Source organism: Prionailurus bengalensis, chromosome B4 (genome assembly GCF_016509475.1).
Source record: "Prionailurus bengalensis isolate Pbe53 chromosome B4, Fcat_Pben_1.1_paternal_pri, whole genome shotgun sequence".
Classification (NCBI taxonomy): Eukaryota; Metazoa; Chordata; class Mammalia; order Carnivora; family Felidae; genus Prionailurus; species Prionailurus bengalensis.
In genome coordinates this window covers 95493025-95509813 of record NC_057358.1, presented here as the reverse complement: position 1 = coordinate 95509813, position 16789 = coordinate 95493025, and positions in this window count along the sequence as shown.

The window sequence follows — 16789 nt, the reverse complement described above, 5'->3', positions numbered from 1 at the left end:
TGGTGTTATTTTGATAGAGATTGCATTGAATATGTAGATTGCTTTGGGTAGTATTGACATTTTAACAATATTTGTTATTCCTATCCAGGAGCATAGAATCTTTTCCCGTTTTTTGGTGTCTTCTTCAATTTCTTTCATAAGCTTTCTATAGTTTTCAGTGTATAGATTTTTCACCTCTTTGGTTAGATTTATTCCTAGGTATTTTATGGGTTTTGGTGCACCTATAAATGGGATCAATTCCTTAATTTCTCTTTCTGTCACTTCATTGTTGGTGTATAGGAATGCAACAGATTTCTGTGCATTTTATATCCTGCAACTTTGCTGAATTCATGAATCAATTCTAGCAGATTTTTGGTGGAATCTTTTGGGTTTTCCATATACAGTATCATGTCATCTGCAAAGAGTGAAAGTTTAACCTCCTCCTGGCTGATTTGGATACCATTTATTTCTTTGTGTTGTCTGATTGCAGAGGCTAAGATTTCCAATACTATGTTGAATAACAGTGGCAAAAGTGGACATCTCTGTCTTGTTCGTGACCTTAGGGGGAAAGCTCTCAGTTTTTCCCCATTGAGGATAATATTAGCTTTGGGTCGTTCATATATGGCTTTTATGATCTCGAGATATGCTCCTTCTACCCCTACTTTCTTGAGGGTTTTTATCAAGAAAGGATGTTGTATTTTGTCAAATGCTTCCTCTGCATCTATTGAGAGGATCATATGGTTCTTGTCCTTTCTTTTATTGATGTGATGAATCATGTTAATTGTTTTGTGGATATTGAGTCAGCCCTGCATCCCAGGTATAAATCCCACGTGGTCGTGGTAAATAATTTTTTTAATGTATTGTTGGAGCCGGTTGGCTAATATCTTGTTGAGGATTTTTGCATCCATGTTCATCAGGGTAATTGGTCTGTAGTTTTCCTTTTTAGTGGGGTCTCTGTCTGGTTTTGGAATCAAGGTAATGCTGGCTTCATAGAAACAGTTTGGAAGTTTTCCTTCTGTTCCTATTTTTTTGAACAGCTTCAAGACAATAGGTGTTAACTCTTCCTTAAATGTTTGGTAGAATTCTCCTGGAAAGCCATTTGGCCCTGGACTCTTGTTTTTTGGCAGATTTTTGATTACTAATTCACTTTCCTTACTGGTTATGGGTCTGTTCAAATTTTCTATTTCTTCCTGTTTCAGTTTTGGTAGCGTATATGTTTCTAGGAATTTGTCCATTTCTTCCAGATTGCCCATTTTATTGGCATATAATTGCTCATAATATTATCTTACTATTGTTTTTATTTCTGCTGTGTTGGTGGTGAACTATCCTTTTTCATTCTTGATTTTATTTATTTGGGTCCTTTCCTTTTTTCTTTTTCATCAGACTGGCTAGTGGTTTATCAATTTTGTTAACTCTTTTAAAGAACCAGCTTCTGGTTTCATTGATCTGTTCTACTGTTTTTTTTTTTTTTTTTTGGTTTTGATAGCATTAATTTCTCACCTAATCTTTATTATTTCCTGTCTTCTACTGGTTTTGGGTTTTATTTGCTGTTCTTTTTCCAGCTCCTTAAGGCATATGGTTAGGTTGTGTATCTGAGATCTTTCTTCCTTTTTTAGGAAGGCCTGGATTGCTATATACTTTCCTCTTATGACCGCCTTTGCTGCATCCCAGAGGTTTTGGGTGGTGGTGTTATCATTTTCATTGACTTCCGTATACTTTTTAATTTCCTCTTTAACTGCTTGGTTAGTTAGCCCATTCATTCTTTAGTAGGATGTTCTTCAGTCTCCAAGTATTTGTTACCTTTCCAAGTTTTTTCTTGTGGCTGATTTCAAGTTTCATAGCATTGTGGTCTGAAAATATGCACGGTATGATCTCAATCTTTTTGTACTTACTTAGGGCTGATTTGTGTCCCAGTCTATGGTCTATTCTGGAGAACGTTCCATGTGCACTGGAGAAGAATGTATATTCCACTGCTTTAGGATGAAATGTTCTGAATATATCTGTTAGGTCAATCTGGTCCAGTGTGTCATTCAAAGCCATTGTTTCCTTGTTGATATTTTGATGAGATGATCTGTCCATTGCTGTGAGTGGGATGTTGAAGTCTCCTACTATTATGGTATTACTATTGATGAGTTTATGTTTGTGATTAGTTGATTTATATATTTTGATGCTACTACATTTGGTGCATAAATGTTTACAATTGTTAGGTCTTCTTGGTGGATAGACCCCTTGTTATGATATAATGCCTTTCTGCATCTCTTGATACAGTCTTTATTTTAAAGTCTAGGTTGATTGATATAAGTATGGCTACTCCGGCTTTCTTTTGGTGACCATTAGCATGATAGATGGTTCTCCATCCCCTTATTTTCAATCTGAAGGTGTCTTTAGGTCTAAAGTGGGTCTCTTGTAAACAGCATATAGATGGATCTTGTTTTCTTATCCATTCTGTTACCCTATGTCTTTTGATTGGAGCATGAGTCCATTGATATTTACAGTGAGCACTGAAAGATATGAATTTATTGCCATTATGATGCTTGTAGAGTTGGAATTTCTGGTGGTGTTCTCTGGTCCTTTCTAATCTTTGTTGCTTTTGGTATTTATATGTACATATTTTCATCTTTTCTCCCTTCAAAGAGTCCCCCTTAAAATTTCTTGCAGGGCTGGTTTAGTGGTCACAAACTCCTTTAATTTTTGTTTGTCTGGGAAACTTTTTATCTCTCCTCTATTTTGAATGACAGCCTTGCTGGATAAAGAATTGTTGGCTGCATATTTTTCTGATTCAGCACATTGAATATATCCTGCCACTCTTTCTGACCTGCCAAGTTTCTGTAGATAGTTCTGCTGCAAACCTGATCTGTCTTCCCTTGTAGATTAGGGACTTTTTTTCCTTTACTGCTTTCATGATTCTCTCCTTGCCTGAGTATTTTGTGAATTTGACTATGATATGCCTTGTTGATGGTCGGTTTTTGTTCAATCTAATGGTCGTCCTCTGTTCTTCCTCGATTTTCATGTTTGTGTCTTTCCCGTTTAGGAATGTTTTCTGCCATGATTTTCTCACATAACCCTTCTACCCCTATTTCTCTCTCTTCCATTTCTGGGAACCCTATGATTCCAATGTTATTCCTTTTTAATGAGTCACTGATTTCTCTATTTCTTAAATTGTGCTCTTTTGCCTTAATCTCCCTCTTTTTTTCTGCTTCATTATTCTCTATAACTTTGGTCTCTATATCACTGATTCTCTGTTCTGCCTCATCCATTCTTGCCACCATGGCAACCATCCGTGATTGCAGCTCAGTGACAGCATTTTTAATTTCATTCTGGCTATTTTTTACTTCTTTTATCTTTGCAGAAAGGAATTCTAATCTATTTTCGACTCCAGCTAGTATTCTTATTATCGTGATTCTTTTTTTTTTTTAATTTTTTTTTCAACGTTTTTATTTATTTTTGGGACAGAGAGAGACAGAGCATGAACGGGGGAGGGGCAGAGAGAGAGGGAGACACAGAATCAGAAACAGGCTCCAGGCTCTGAGCCATCAGCCCAGAGCCCGACGCGGGGCTCGAACTCATGGACCGCGAGATCGTGACCTGGCTGAAGTCGGACGCTTAACGGACTGCGCCACCCAGGCGCCCCTATTATCGTGATTCTAAATTCTGGTTCAGACATCTTGCTTATATCTGTGTTGGTTAAATCCCTGGTTGTCATTTCTTTGTGCTCTTTCTTTTGGGGTGAATTCCCTCATTTTGTCATTTTGAAGGGAGAAAAGGAATTAATGAGGTAGAAAAATTAAAATTAAAAAAATTAAAATTAAAAAAATTAAAATATATTAAAATTAAAAAAATATTAAAATTAAAAAATTAAACACACACACACAAATCAAATAAATGATGCTAGATCCTTGGTGTGTTTTGGTCTGGGTACTGAAAGTGGTTTGACAGATTAGAGAAAAAAAAGGGGGTAAGAAAAAAAAAGGAAATCATTTGAGAATTTGAAAAAATGAATACATTTAAGTAGACTAAAATGAGATGATGGAGGTAAAATAGAATTTGAAAAATATACACAGAAGTAAAGAATACAGTAGAAAAAAATTAAAGAAACATATTTTTATTAAAAATTAAAAATAAAAATGAATTTTTTTCTATATTCAAGAAAAAGAAAAGAAATAAAAATAGAGAAAAAAAGAGAAAAAAGAAAAAAGGTAAAAAGGAAATAGTTTGAAAATTTGAAAAAGTCGAATACACTGTCGTAGCCTAAAATAAAATAATGGAAGTAAAATAGAAGTTTAAAAAATTTACATAAAAGGGAAAAATATAGTAAAAAAATTAAAGAAAAATATTTTTAATAGAAATTGAAGGTAAAAATGAAGTTTTTCTCTTTCTGCATTCAAGAAAAATAAAATAAACAAAAAAGAGAAAAAAGAAAAGAAAAAAGTAAAAGAAAGGCAATTGTTTGAAAATTTGCAAAGGTGAATACACTGAAGTAGACTAAAATAAAATAATGGAAGTAAAGTAGAATTTGAAAAAACTTACACAAAAGTAAAAAATATAGTAATAAAAATTTAAAAAAATATTTTTAGTAAAAATTGAAAATAAAAATGAAAATTTTCTCTTTCTGTATTCAAGAAAAAGAAGTGTAAAGAGAAAAGAAAATTGAATAGAAAAAGAAATTGAAGTAGGACTGAAATTACTTCGTTTTCCCCTAGAAGTCAGTGTTTTATAGTGTTATAAAGTTTAAAGTCCGTGCTTTATAGTTGATAACTAAGCCGGCAGTGAGACTTGTGTCCTTGAAGATCGAAGTTGGCCCAGTTGGGCGGGGCTCAGTGTAATAGCACCACTCTCCACTAGATGGCGCTGCTAGCCTACTGGGGTGGATTGTTGCGGTGCTTATAGGTGCGTTTGCGCATGAGCGGGGGCAGTGAAAAATGGCGCCACTTAGCTACCCACTCTGTTCTCTTGGATCAGTAATCGTGCACCCGTCCTCTGTCTTCAGCTTTCGTCCACTCCCTGCTTTTTCACACTCCGTGACCAGGCCCCAGGCAATACTTCTCTCCTGAGTTTTTGTCTCAGATGCGGCTGTTTTCCCCAGCCCCTTACTTCCGAAAGACTGCGGCTTTGACCTGTCCCGCCCCTCTGTGGAAGGGTCTCACCAAGCAATGGCCGAATGAGCAATGGCCGAATGCGGCTGCACCCAGGAATGCCCGCTGGACCCTGCTGCTGTCGGTGCCCCAAGACTAAGGCCAGGTACCAGCCCGCCTCAGAAAAAGTTTGTGAGATAGTGTTGCAGCAGCGTTTCAGGGATTATGGAAAATCACAACACACATCTGGCACCAGGCTTCACCCTTAATGACCTTGTTCTAGCAACAGCGAATGTAGCTGTTTTCTGGGGTCTGCTGGGACCAGGTGGCTTCAACAGTCTCTACCTAATGTCCTTCCAGCAGTGGAACCGCTTTTCCCCGTGTGGCCCGAGAACCTCCTGGACCCCACTCTGCTCCTCGGGATTCGCCCTTCCCACCAGAGCACCGCCAGGTATCGAGCTGTGGAGTTGCAGACTTTGCACTCCCCTTGTTTACAGTCTTAATGGAATTTAAACCCTCTCCTTTCTCCTTTCTCCCTTTTTAGTTTAGTCCCTGTGGTTGTTTCCAATTTTCCACTTTCTCTCCAGCTGCTTTTGGGGAGGGGTGCTTTTCCCGTATCTCCCCCACCCCAGTCTCCGTCCTCTCTCCGCTCGCAAAAGCACCTCCCTTCCTGTGCCTCTCGCTCCCCAAGTTCACTTCTCTGCGCCGCGTACCTCCTGAATTCGGTGGTTCAGGTTGTGCAGATTGTTGTGTTAATCCTCCAGTCAGTTTTCTAGGTGTGAAGAATGGTTTAGTGTTGGTCTGGCTGTATTTCATGGACATGAGACACACGAAAATCTTCCATGCTGTTCCACCATCTTGGCTCCTCCCTCTATCCATCGCCTTCTAAATCAAGTCATGTGATACAATAAAAATTATAACTGACTGGAGCCAGCAAAACATATAGGACTTTAGAATGGACTCAGTTCTACCAAGGTTGTACTGTGTGACTTTACACTGGTATCCTAACCTCTCTGGGTCTCAGTTTCCACCATGAGAGGTGAGACAGTTAGATTGAAAACCTCAAAATTCCTCTATAAATAAAATCAAAAATGAAAATAATTGCAATGCTTATAAAAGAAGACTAGACAAATGTAATATATTTTAATCCACTCTTTAAGAGTGACTCACCAAACTCTAATAGCATATTGTAAGAAAGGCACTGCATTTGAAGGTGTGAAGGAGAAAATAATAAACATTCCTTGGCTCCGGGAAAGTGTATGTGACAAATGGAAAACTGAAGCAATTGATACAGTAACTATCTAGTCTCCCAGTTGATTAATAAAAGGGTTGGGGAGAGGCTCTGGCGAGACGTGAAACGTAAATCCTGAGAAACCAGGTTGGTTCTGACCCAGAGCTCAAAACGTTCAAGACAAATGTTTACTCCAGGTGGAGTAAAGATGGATGGGCTGAGGTGGTCCAACTAGCTGTTGGAACCTTACTTGCCTGGAATGTCCTTGGAGTGTCACTGAGCCTGGGATTGTCCCTGGGCCTTAGAGTCTTTGTAAAGTAGTTCAGATTTCAAACCAGATAAAATCCTTGCACTTAAAACCACACAGGCTTCTGTGAATTCTCTGGATGAACCGAGAATTATAGCATTATCCTGTGCTGCAGATCAAAGCATGAGTCAAGTACTGTGATCTGGCCCCAAGTAGACGCAGGCGGGAAAGGCAAAAGGACATAACGGGCCTCTCCCGCTTTAAAGGAACCTCCCCCCAATTTCAGCGGGTCCCACTTCGGCCCTCCTCTGGCCATGCCCCTCCCCTGAAAGCAGTTAAGCAAATGTGCCACCCAGAGTTAAGTCTTCAGCCTTTCTAGACTGTGTTCCATATAGGGCAGACCCCAGAACCCCCAGTCCAAATGGTTCTGAGACAGTGTCCGAGCCTGTGAGGGCCTCTTGCCTGCTCCGTCCGCCCACAGATGGCCTGTGCTGCCAGTGTGTGCTCCCACAGGCTGAGATTTGGCCAATGGATATCTTTTCAGGGCTGTGTATGGAGTTTGCACATAAGGGCTGAGGTGACCACAAACATGCAGGTGTAAGAGGAGTAAGGTAATCCACTCCAGGCTGGAGACGAGGTTCTTCCATGGAACTTTGAGGAATCCAAGAATTCAAAATTTAAACCTTATCTTCCAGATCATTTTGAAGGTTCATGTGTCAGGGTAGCCAAAAAGAACACGTTTTATCTAAGAGACTGGTAGCTTGGTTTCTAACTGTTCACTGTTTGACACAGGAGATCTGGACCTTCCTTTGCATTTGTGCTCTGGGCTCTACAAACATAAATGGAACTGAGTGATTAACTTGGCATTACAGCACAAGAGAAAGTTGGTTGGTCAAGCATTTACCTTGACCTTCTTACCTGCACTAAGGCCCCTTAACTTCCCTTGAACAAACTCAGAGCAACACAAGCTGTGTGCCTATGAACGTTTATACTGATGTACAGACCTTATTGGTGGTGTTTTGTGCTTCCTAGAGTCAGGTGCTTTGCTAATGGTGCAGTTTTCACATGTGTGATGGCTGATGCCTGCTGAGTCCGTTTCACTGTGGTTACTTAGACACACTGTCTCTCAAAATAGTGATTCTGCCTAGTGTTCCACAGATTCACTTGGATGCGAAATGTTTACATCCTAGCTTCAGTCCTCAAATTCCTGCCTATCAATTCTATCTTACACTAGTGGCAGCTGTTCAAGCAATATTACTGTGGGGATCCATTTGAGAGATTCTTTTTACACAGCTATTTAAACACCAAGATAGGTTTTTTTAAGTTTATGTATTTATTTTGAGAGAGAGAGAGAGAGAGAGAGAAGAGTGCATGTGCAGCAGAAGAGAGAGAGAGAGGGAGAGAGAGAGAGAAAATTCCAAGCAGGCTCCGTGCTGTCAGATCATAGCCCAAAAGTGGGAGGTGGGCGTGGGAGGGTGGGGGTGGGGAGGAACAGGGCTTGATCTCAAGAACCATGAGATCATGACCTGAGCCCCTGAGCTGAGATCAAGAGTCAGATGCTTAATCGTCTGAGCCACCCAGGCACCCCTCCTAAGAGAGGTTTTAATGGAGGTAAAAATCATCTGGATTATCTCACAAGTATAAACCTGTTGCTATAGTTTTCTTTGAGGGTGTGTCTGTTGTATCGATGCTTTAGTTATAGCCTAGTTAAATATTGTTACCCATAAATCAGTGCTATATAACACATCCTAAGTACTTTGGAAAGATTTTGGGTGGGCTAAACCTGACTGAATGTTAAGATCCCAAAGGGTTTATTATTTTTCCCCTTAACAGTAATTCTAAGGTCTTTTCTCTTTATTTATAGAATTGAATGAATGGAAACAGCAGATGGCGTTCAGTCCTTTGTGGCTCATCCAAGCAACTAAAACTTTCCTCAAAGCTCTAGCAAGGTGTTCATCTGGAGGAGTGGCTAACACACCTACGATAGAGTCCAGACTAAAGGGATTGAAGTTAATGGGAGAACATTTGAGCCCCTATTTTACCTCTAAGCCATTTATATTCTTTTTTAAAAAAAATATCAGGTGGCAAGCAATAGTGGTTAGACCAGTTTGCACCCAATGCTTTGGGGGTGATCTGCATGGTATAATTTATGATTTCTAGGACACCGAGAAAGTTCCTTTGGCCTTAACTCGCTCACTTATGTGAATGAAACAGTGCTTGAAATTCCACAGAGTCATTATTTTAGATTAACGAATCTGTCTCTTTATACACTTCAAAAAAGAATAAAAGAATGTATCTGTAAAAACAGTGTACTTATATTAAGAATTTTTTTCTCAAGGAGTGTTTTAGGGCCCTGATGTGGAAGAAGATAAGATATAGTTGCTACAAAGGAGTATAAAAGGAGGCTGGGAAATAGAAATAATGTTCTTCTAAAGAAAACTCCCATATTTATTCAGTTATGACTGCCAGGCATTCTTTATTTTTTTAGTGTTTATTTTTGAGACAGACAGAGCATGAGTGGGGGAGGGGCAGAGAGAGAAGGAGACACAGAATCTGAAGCAGGCTTCAGGCTCTGAGCTGTCAGCACAGAGCCAGACACAGGGCTTGAACCCACGAACTGTGAGATCATGACCTGAGCCAAAGTTGGATGCTTAACCATCTGAGCCACCCAGGTGCCCCTGCCTGGCATTCTTTAAGAGAGTATCTCATTTGTTTTTCAGACAACATTGTGGGGGCACCTGGGTGGCTCAGTAGGTTAAATGTCTGACTTTAGCTCAGGTCATGATCTTGAGGTTCGTGAGTTCAAGCCCCATGTCAGGCTCTGTGCTGACAGCTCAGAGCCTGGACCCTGTTTCTGATTCTGTGTCTCCCTCTCCCATTTGTGCTCTCTCTCTCAAAAATAAATAAACATTAAAAACAACAACAAACAAACAAACAAAAACAACATTGTGATTTGGGAATGAGTATTCTTGTCCATGACAGGAAACAATCTAGGAATCCTTAAGTGGCTTGCCAAAGATCATATAGTGATAAGATGCAAGGAGGACTCAAATCTAAATTCTTTTGTTCTGAGTCATGTTCCCCCTACTGCACCTAGTATTTCCCAAGTCATGTTGTCCATCAGTGAATTTGTGATATTCTCTGTTGTTGTGGATGATTATAGCTTCAATTAACCAAGCACCTTATAAGTATGATAAGCTCTTGGGGTCAGGAGCCAAGGGGTTTGGGGTTAAGTCTCAATTTCAGCAATTTACTGATTATATATTTTGGGGCAAATTATTTAAGCCCCTTGGATTGTATCTATAAATAAGGATAATAATCTTACTTATCTCATGCCGTTATTGTGAACATGATTTGAGTGGCTACATGCAAAGATGTAAAGTGCTTAGAACAATTCCTAACACACAGTAGCTTCTCAATAACTTTTATTTATAGCTCAGTAAACTGGGAAGAAAAGTTGTCTTGGATCAAGAGCAAATAAACTAGTAAGGAAGCTTGTTTATTTTATACTAGGGTTGTTCTATACTCTGCAGCGTGGTTAGGAGGGCACCTGCAAATCTGACAGAATCAATATTTAATACTCAGGATGGGTTCACATGTGGGTAAGGCTGAGATAATTCTTCATGCACAGAAAATAATTTCCAGGTTTTGAAAGCCACTGCCAGTCCAAAAGAGAGTCTGTGGACAATGGCCATGGCTGTAAGTGTCCACCTTGGAAGTCTGTTTTCAAAAGGTAACAGTGTGGGGACGAACCCTTAACTAGAACATTGATTGAGTGGCATGCATAAAAGGAAAGAGATGAGTAAGTCTGGGCAGACACTGGCATTAGGAGATGGTTGGCCAAAGGAAGGCCTCAAGCAAGGGGACCGCAATTTGCCTACTTTGTAATGTTTGTCTTAGGCTCATTGCTGAGTCAGTGGAAACAACTCAGATTTACAGCTGTAAAATAGGGGTGCCTGGGTGGCTCAGTCGGTTGGGTGTCCGACTTCGGCTCAGGTCATGATCTCACGGTCCATGAGTTCAAGCCCCGCATCGGGCTCTGGGCTGACAGCTCAGAGCCTGGATCCTGTTTCGGATTCTGTATCTCCCTCTCTCTCTGACCTTCCCCTGCTCATGCTCTGTCTCTCTCTGTCTCAAAAATAAATAAATGTTAAAAAAAAATTTTTTTTTAAGTTAAAAAAAATACAGCTGTAAAAGAGATCTTTACAATGGCTCAGTCGGTTAAGCATTCAACTTCCGCTCAGGTCATGATCTCATGGTTCATGGGTTCAAGCCCGGCATCAGGCTCTATGCTGACAGATCAGAGCCTACTGCTCACACTCTGTCTCTCTCTCCCTCTCTCTCTCAAAAATAAATAACAGATGAGCACTGGGTGTTGTATGTAAGTGATGAATCATGGGAATCTACCCCCAAAACCAAGAGCACATTGTATTCACTGTATGTTAGCCAATTTTACAATAAGTTATATTTAAAAATAATAAATAAAAACATTTTAAAAATTTTTTAAAAAGTTATTTTTATAATGTGCTTCCTTGTGTGGTGAGGATGATTCCTTCTTTCACTGTCTAATTTCCATTTTCCAGATGATGACATTGAAATCTAGAAAGATTAAATTAACAACACAAGGCCACAACAAATAAGTTGCTAAGACAGTGCTTGAACCTGGAGTCTTTTAATGGCCAAGCCCCTGGTTCTTTTCATTCCCGGAGGCTGCCTCTCAAAAGGCAATTGCTGAGTACTGGGTACTGGGAATGGAAGGGAAATGGAAATGTGGGATTGGCTATTTACATGAGTAGTAGATGCTACACTATTCCTTGATTTTGCTAGTGTATAAATCCATCGTGGAAATGGCCTCTGTAACACCCCAGTATGGGCTTGGTTTTGTGAGTAAATACTACACTTCAAAAATATGCTCCCTAGTAATTATTTCATAGTGATTAATGTGATAAATTGGCTATGGAAGTTAAATATATCTCAGGAGCCTGAAATTTGACCAGTCTCCCAAGATATTTTATTGCATGTTCATAAAATTTCATATGCCCTGCAATTATGGCTTCTGACTAAGTCTCTCTGCAAAGGACAATGAAGTAATTAGAAATAGTGAAAAGTCTATTGCTCACAGTTCTTTGTAATTTTGGAATTGCAATCCCAGAAAAAATCCAAAGTTCAAATGAGCTAAGTCCAAGCCACATATTCAACCACAGCACTAGTCCAAGGTATAGTAAGTCCAGAGCAAGGATGAAGAATTTCAGTCTGGATGGAAACAATCAGATTCCTTTCTTCCCTTGAGAGTGGATGCATAATTAAAAATAGGATGTAATTACTGTTCTTTTGTGTTTGAAAGAAAATTCAGCAAGTGAAGGGCAGCTGGAAGAATTAAACCAAAGGTGAAGGCAACTTGCAACTTGGGAGGTAACTGCCACATGATTTATTTTGCATTGTGAATTAGGCACCAGATGAAGAGAATATTGGTACACATAATACGGAGCAGCAGATTCCTATAATAAGCAGCAGAGGATATTTTCATTTTTCAAATTATCATTAAGTTAGTGAAAGGCAAAGATGATTTTAGCAAAAACATTCACTGAATTGTAAACCCCAAACTGAAACGAAGCTCACAAACTTGCTGGCCCCTCCCCCCAATGGAAAACAACTTTTATTAAAACATATGTGTATTTTTTTCATAACTTATAGTCTGCCTACTTCCGGAAAGGAATTGAAGCAAACTAACGCCAATCTAAAGACAAGGCAAACCAGAATTCAGGCAAAGTAAAGTTGTGTGTGTGTGTGTATGTGTGTGTGTGTGTATATGTACAAACTAGTACACGTGTCCAGAAGAATTCTAAATCTTTATTTTTTTTAATGAAAGAATAAGAGAGCTGAACAACAATATCAGAATATTTTCTGAATCTAATTCCATCAAACGAATACATTGTTTTAATCTGTCATAACCCAGGGGTCAAATCACCATTGTCTGTCCTTAGGACGGCCTTTCATGTTTTATTTGAAGCTTTTAGTTCAGTTATGCTCTGTGACATTAACTGCTAGTGCTCATAAAATTGTGTTTTCCTCCTTTCTCTGACACATTGCTAGACTACATTTCTCAAAGTTCCCGTATCAAGGTAGGGCTGGGGAACTAGTTCTTTACAATAGAGTGTGAACAGAAGTGATGTCTGCCACCTCTGAGCTGAGGAAGTTAAGACAGAGCAGTTGAGCCTTCCCTAAGCATCATCTTTTTCCTCGACCGCTGTCTGAATGCTGAAGGCGGTTCCTGGAGTCTCTCCAGCAGTTGTTCTCAAACTGGGGTCCACTGTGGAATCCATGGATTAACAAACCCTCCAGAATACAGGCGATTCTGTCGCACGTCAGATTTGGGGACCACTGTGCTAGGCAGTAACAGGACTACAAGTTGAAAGACTCCTGAGTTGCTGGATGGCTGTATGGAGCAGAGACTCCTCTCCTGTCCCCCTTCCCACCTCATTGGACTACATCACAGGACAAACTTTTTATTGCATTAAGACTGGATCTTCAGGTTGCTTTCTACGGCAGTTGGCCTATTCTGACTGATACTGCTCCTTGCTCCTTCTTCTGTTCTTGTTCTTGATGAATGTAAAAGTTTTCTGCTTTTGGCCTAGCCACTGCAAATGCTATATGGGATGGTGAAGAAGGAATACACCACCCAGCTGATAAACATTGTTTCCCCCCGGGTTTTGCTATTTCATCCCTCTTTGAATTTTCATAGACTCCTCCCTCTGCCTAGATTGTTACCTACTGCTCACCTAGCAAACTACTATTCATCTCTCAAGCATCTCCACGTATATAAAGTCTCCTAGGAGCACTTCGTACAACATGGGAACTATCTTTCTGCATACTCTTTCAGGATTTCTTGCCCTTTGAGGACCTGGGGTTCCTTAATAGGAGACAAGCTTATCAAACACCTAAATTTTGGCATAAAATTACATAAGACACTCTGTTCCATAGAGTTGAAAACTTTCAATTTTACCCTACATTTTTTTTTTCTGGTAAGTTTTTTCTCTTTTGGAGAAATGCTTTTCTCCCACATGAAACATATTTGTACTGAATATGTGCTTTCATTCTGTCCAGTCATAGTCTTTCCCTAAAAATTTTCTAAGTGGGTTTATTGGAATTTTTTTAATTGGTCTCAACGTTGTAAGGTTATCACCGTGAAGCTGTATGTTGCCACATTGACTCTCATATGGAGAAAGTCTGTTGTGAGACAGAAAGAGACACACTCTGAGATAAAGTGTCAGTTCTAAAAATATCCTAGCCCCTGGATCCAGTCATACATGAAGTTGGATTCACATCTCTGTGGCTTGGATACTTAGGTCAATAAACTTTCTTATTTTGTTTCAGATAGTTTGAGTTGAGTCTTTATTATAGGCTTTTAAAAGCTGCCATCTGCTTGGGGCTCCTGGGTGGCTCAGTCAGTTGAGCATCCAACTTTGGCTCAGGCCATGATCTCAGTTTGTGGGCTTGAACCCCTCATTGGGCTCTGTGCTGACATCTCAGAGCCTGGAGCCTGCTTCAGATTCTGGGTTTCCCTCTCTCTCTGACCCTCCCCTGCTCGTGTTCTCTCTCTCTCTCTCTCTCTCAAAAATAAACATAATAAAAAATAAAAGCTGCCAGCTGCTATGACTGTGGAAATCAATTAGTTCATTCCTGAAAATAGGGGATTACAATAAGCCTTGGGCTGAAGAAGGGAGAAAAGAGAACAAGAAATGTAGGATGAAGTGAAAAAAATAGATCTTTAATGCATGGCAGGGAGAGATAGGATAGAAAAATGTCAGATGAACGAAGAAAGTCATCTCAGGAAAGATATGGCAACACTTTCCAGACCTAATCATTTATTTAGGGACCTCATCATTTTTGTCTTTTTCTTATACATCTAAAGCATTTAAAAAAAAAACAAAAAAAATGTAGCCTCTTTCTAAGTAATAATGTCCACAAATCCATGATTTTGGATTGGAAACATTGGCAGGTGGAGGAGAGAGAAAAATCAACTTCCTCATTCCATATCTTGAATTTAGCTAGTGTGAGAGTAGCTTTGCTGCTTCAGTTGTCAGCTTTAGTGAGGGCTACAAGGAGTTCAATAGACAGGCAACCCCATGACTTATAGACAATATGGCTGCTGTGGCAATATCAATTATTTAAACATTGAAATGCTTCTGTGATAGCTGGAAAACATCCATTACTCTGAGCCCACAGTGTTCCAACACCCTGGTAACCCTGGTTACCTTGGCCTCTCCTTAGGACTCTCTAGACCACCCCATAATTCAGAAGGAAAGGGGGCACACCAGTACAGCAGGGAGCCTCTGGGATGTTGCAAAGGCCCTACAGCTAGCTCCCATTCTTTCTTTCTTTTTTTTTTTTAATTTACATCCAAATTAGTTAGCATATAGTGCAACAATGATTTCAGGAGTAGATTCCTTAGTGCCCCTTACCCATTTAGCCCATTCCCCCTCCTACAACCCCTCCAGTAACCCTCAGTTTGTTCTCCATATTTAAAAATCTCTTATGTTTCGTCCCCCTCCCTGTTTTTATATTATTTCTGTTTCCCTTCACTTATGTTCATCTGTTTTGTCTCTTAAAGTCCTCATATGAGTGAAGTCATATGATTTTTGTCTTTCTCTGACTAATTTCACTTAGCATAATACCCTCCAGTTCTATCCACGTAGTTGCAAATGGCAAGATTTCATTCTTTTTGATTGCCAAGTAATACTCCATTGTGTATGTATGTGTATATATATATACACACATATATACATATTATACACACACACACACACACACACACACACACACACCGTATCTTCTTTATCCATTCATCCATCAGTGGACATTTGGTCTCTTTCCATACATTGGCTATTGTTGATAGTGCTGCTATGAACATGGGGGTGCATATGTCTCTTTGAAACAGCCTACCTGTATCCCTTGGATAAATACCTAGTAGTGCAATTGCTGGGTGATAGGGTAGTTCTATTTTTAGTTTTTTGAGGAACCTCCATACTATTTTCCAGAGTGGCTGCACCAGTTTGCATTCCCACCAACAGGGCAAAAGAAATCCTCTTTTTGCACATCCTTGCCAACATCTGTTGTTGCCTGAGTTGTTAATGTTAGCCATTCTGACTGGTGTAAGGTGGTATCTCATTGTGGTTTTGATTTGTATTTCCCTGATGGTGAGTGATGTTGAGCATTTTTTCATGTGTTGGTTGGCCATCTGGATGTCTTCTTTGGAGAAGTGTCCATTCATGTCTTTGGCCCATTTCTTCACTGGATTCTTTGTTTTTTGGGTGTTGAGTTTGATAAGTTCTTCATAGATTTTGGGTACTAACCCTTTTTCTGATATGTCATTTGCAAATATCTTCTCCAATTCTGTAGGTTGCCTTTTGGTTTTGCTGATTGTTTCCTTCGCTGTGCAGAAAATTTCTATTTTGATGAGGTCCCAGTAGTTCATTTTTGCTTTTGTTTCCCTTGCTTCTGGAGACATGTTGAGTAAGAAGTTGCTGCGGCCAAGATCAAAGAGGTTTTTGCCTGCTTTCTCCTTGAGGATTTTGATGGCTTCCTGTCTTACATTGAGTTCTTTCATCTGTTTTGAGTTTATTTTTGTGTGTGGTATAAGAAAGTGGTCCAGGTTCATTCTTCTGCATGTTAGCTTCCATTTTGATTGGTTGGTGGCTTTGCCATCCTGTTGTGAAATAATTAAAAACACCTGAAGATACACCTCTATTGCTGTATGGATCACAATGGGTGGCACTTATTGCTTTATTTGTCTGTTTTTCTTTCCTGATCATAATTCATCTAAGGATTAGAACTATATTATATTTGTCATTTTTTCCAGTGTCTAATATGAATGGTGTCTTCAAGCTGAAAAGAGGTGAGCAGACGGCCAGGAGCTAGAACATACATTGCTGGCCTTTTGGCAACCCATTAGCTGTGCTATAGAAAGACATTCATACCTGGGCTGGAGGCGATTGAATGCTGTGCTGAGAGCCTGGATTCTGGAGTTAGTCTACTTGAGTTTAAATCCTGGGTCTGTTTCTTACAAACGGAATGCTCTTGGGTAAGTTATGTGATCTCTCTGTGCCTTAGTTTCCTCATTTGTTAAATAGGAATAAGAACAAGACCTACTGTGTGGTGATGGTATGATGATTAAATGACTTAGTACATATAAAGCATGTGAATGGTGCCCGGCATATATAGCAAGCAATTTATATGTGTTAGCTATAATTACTGCTGCTA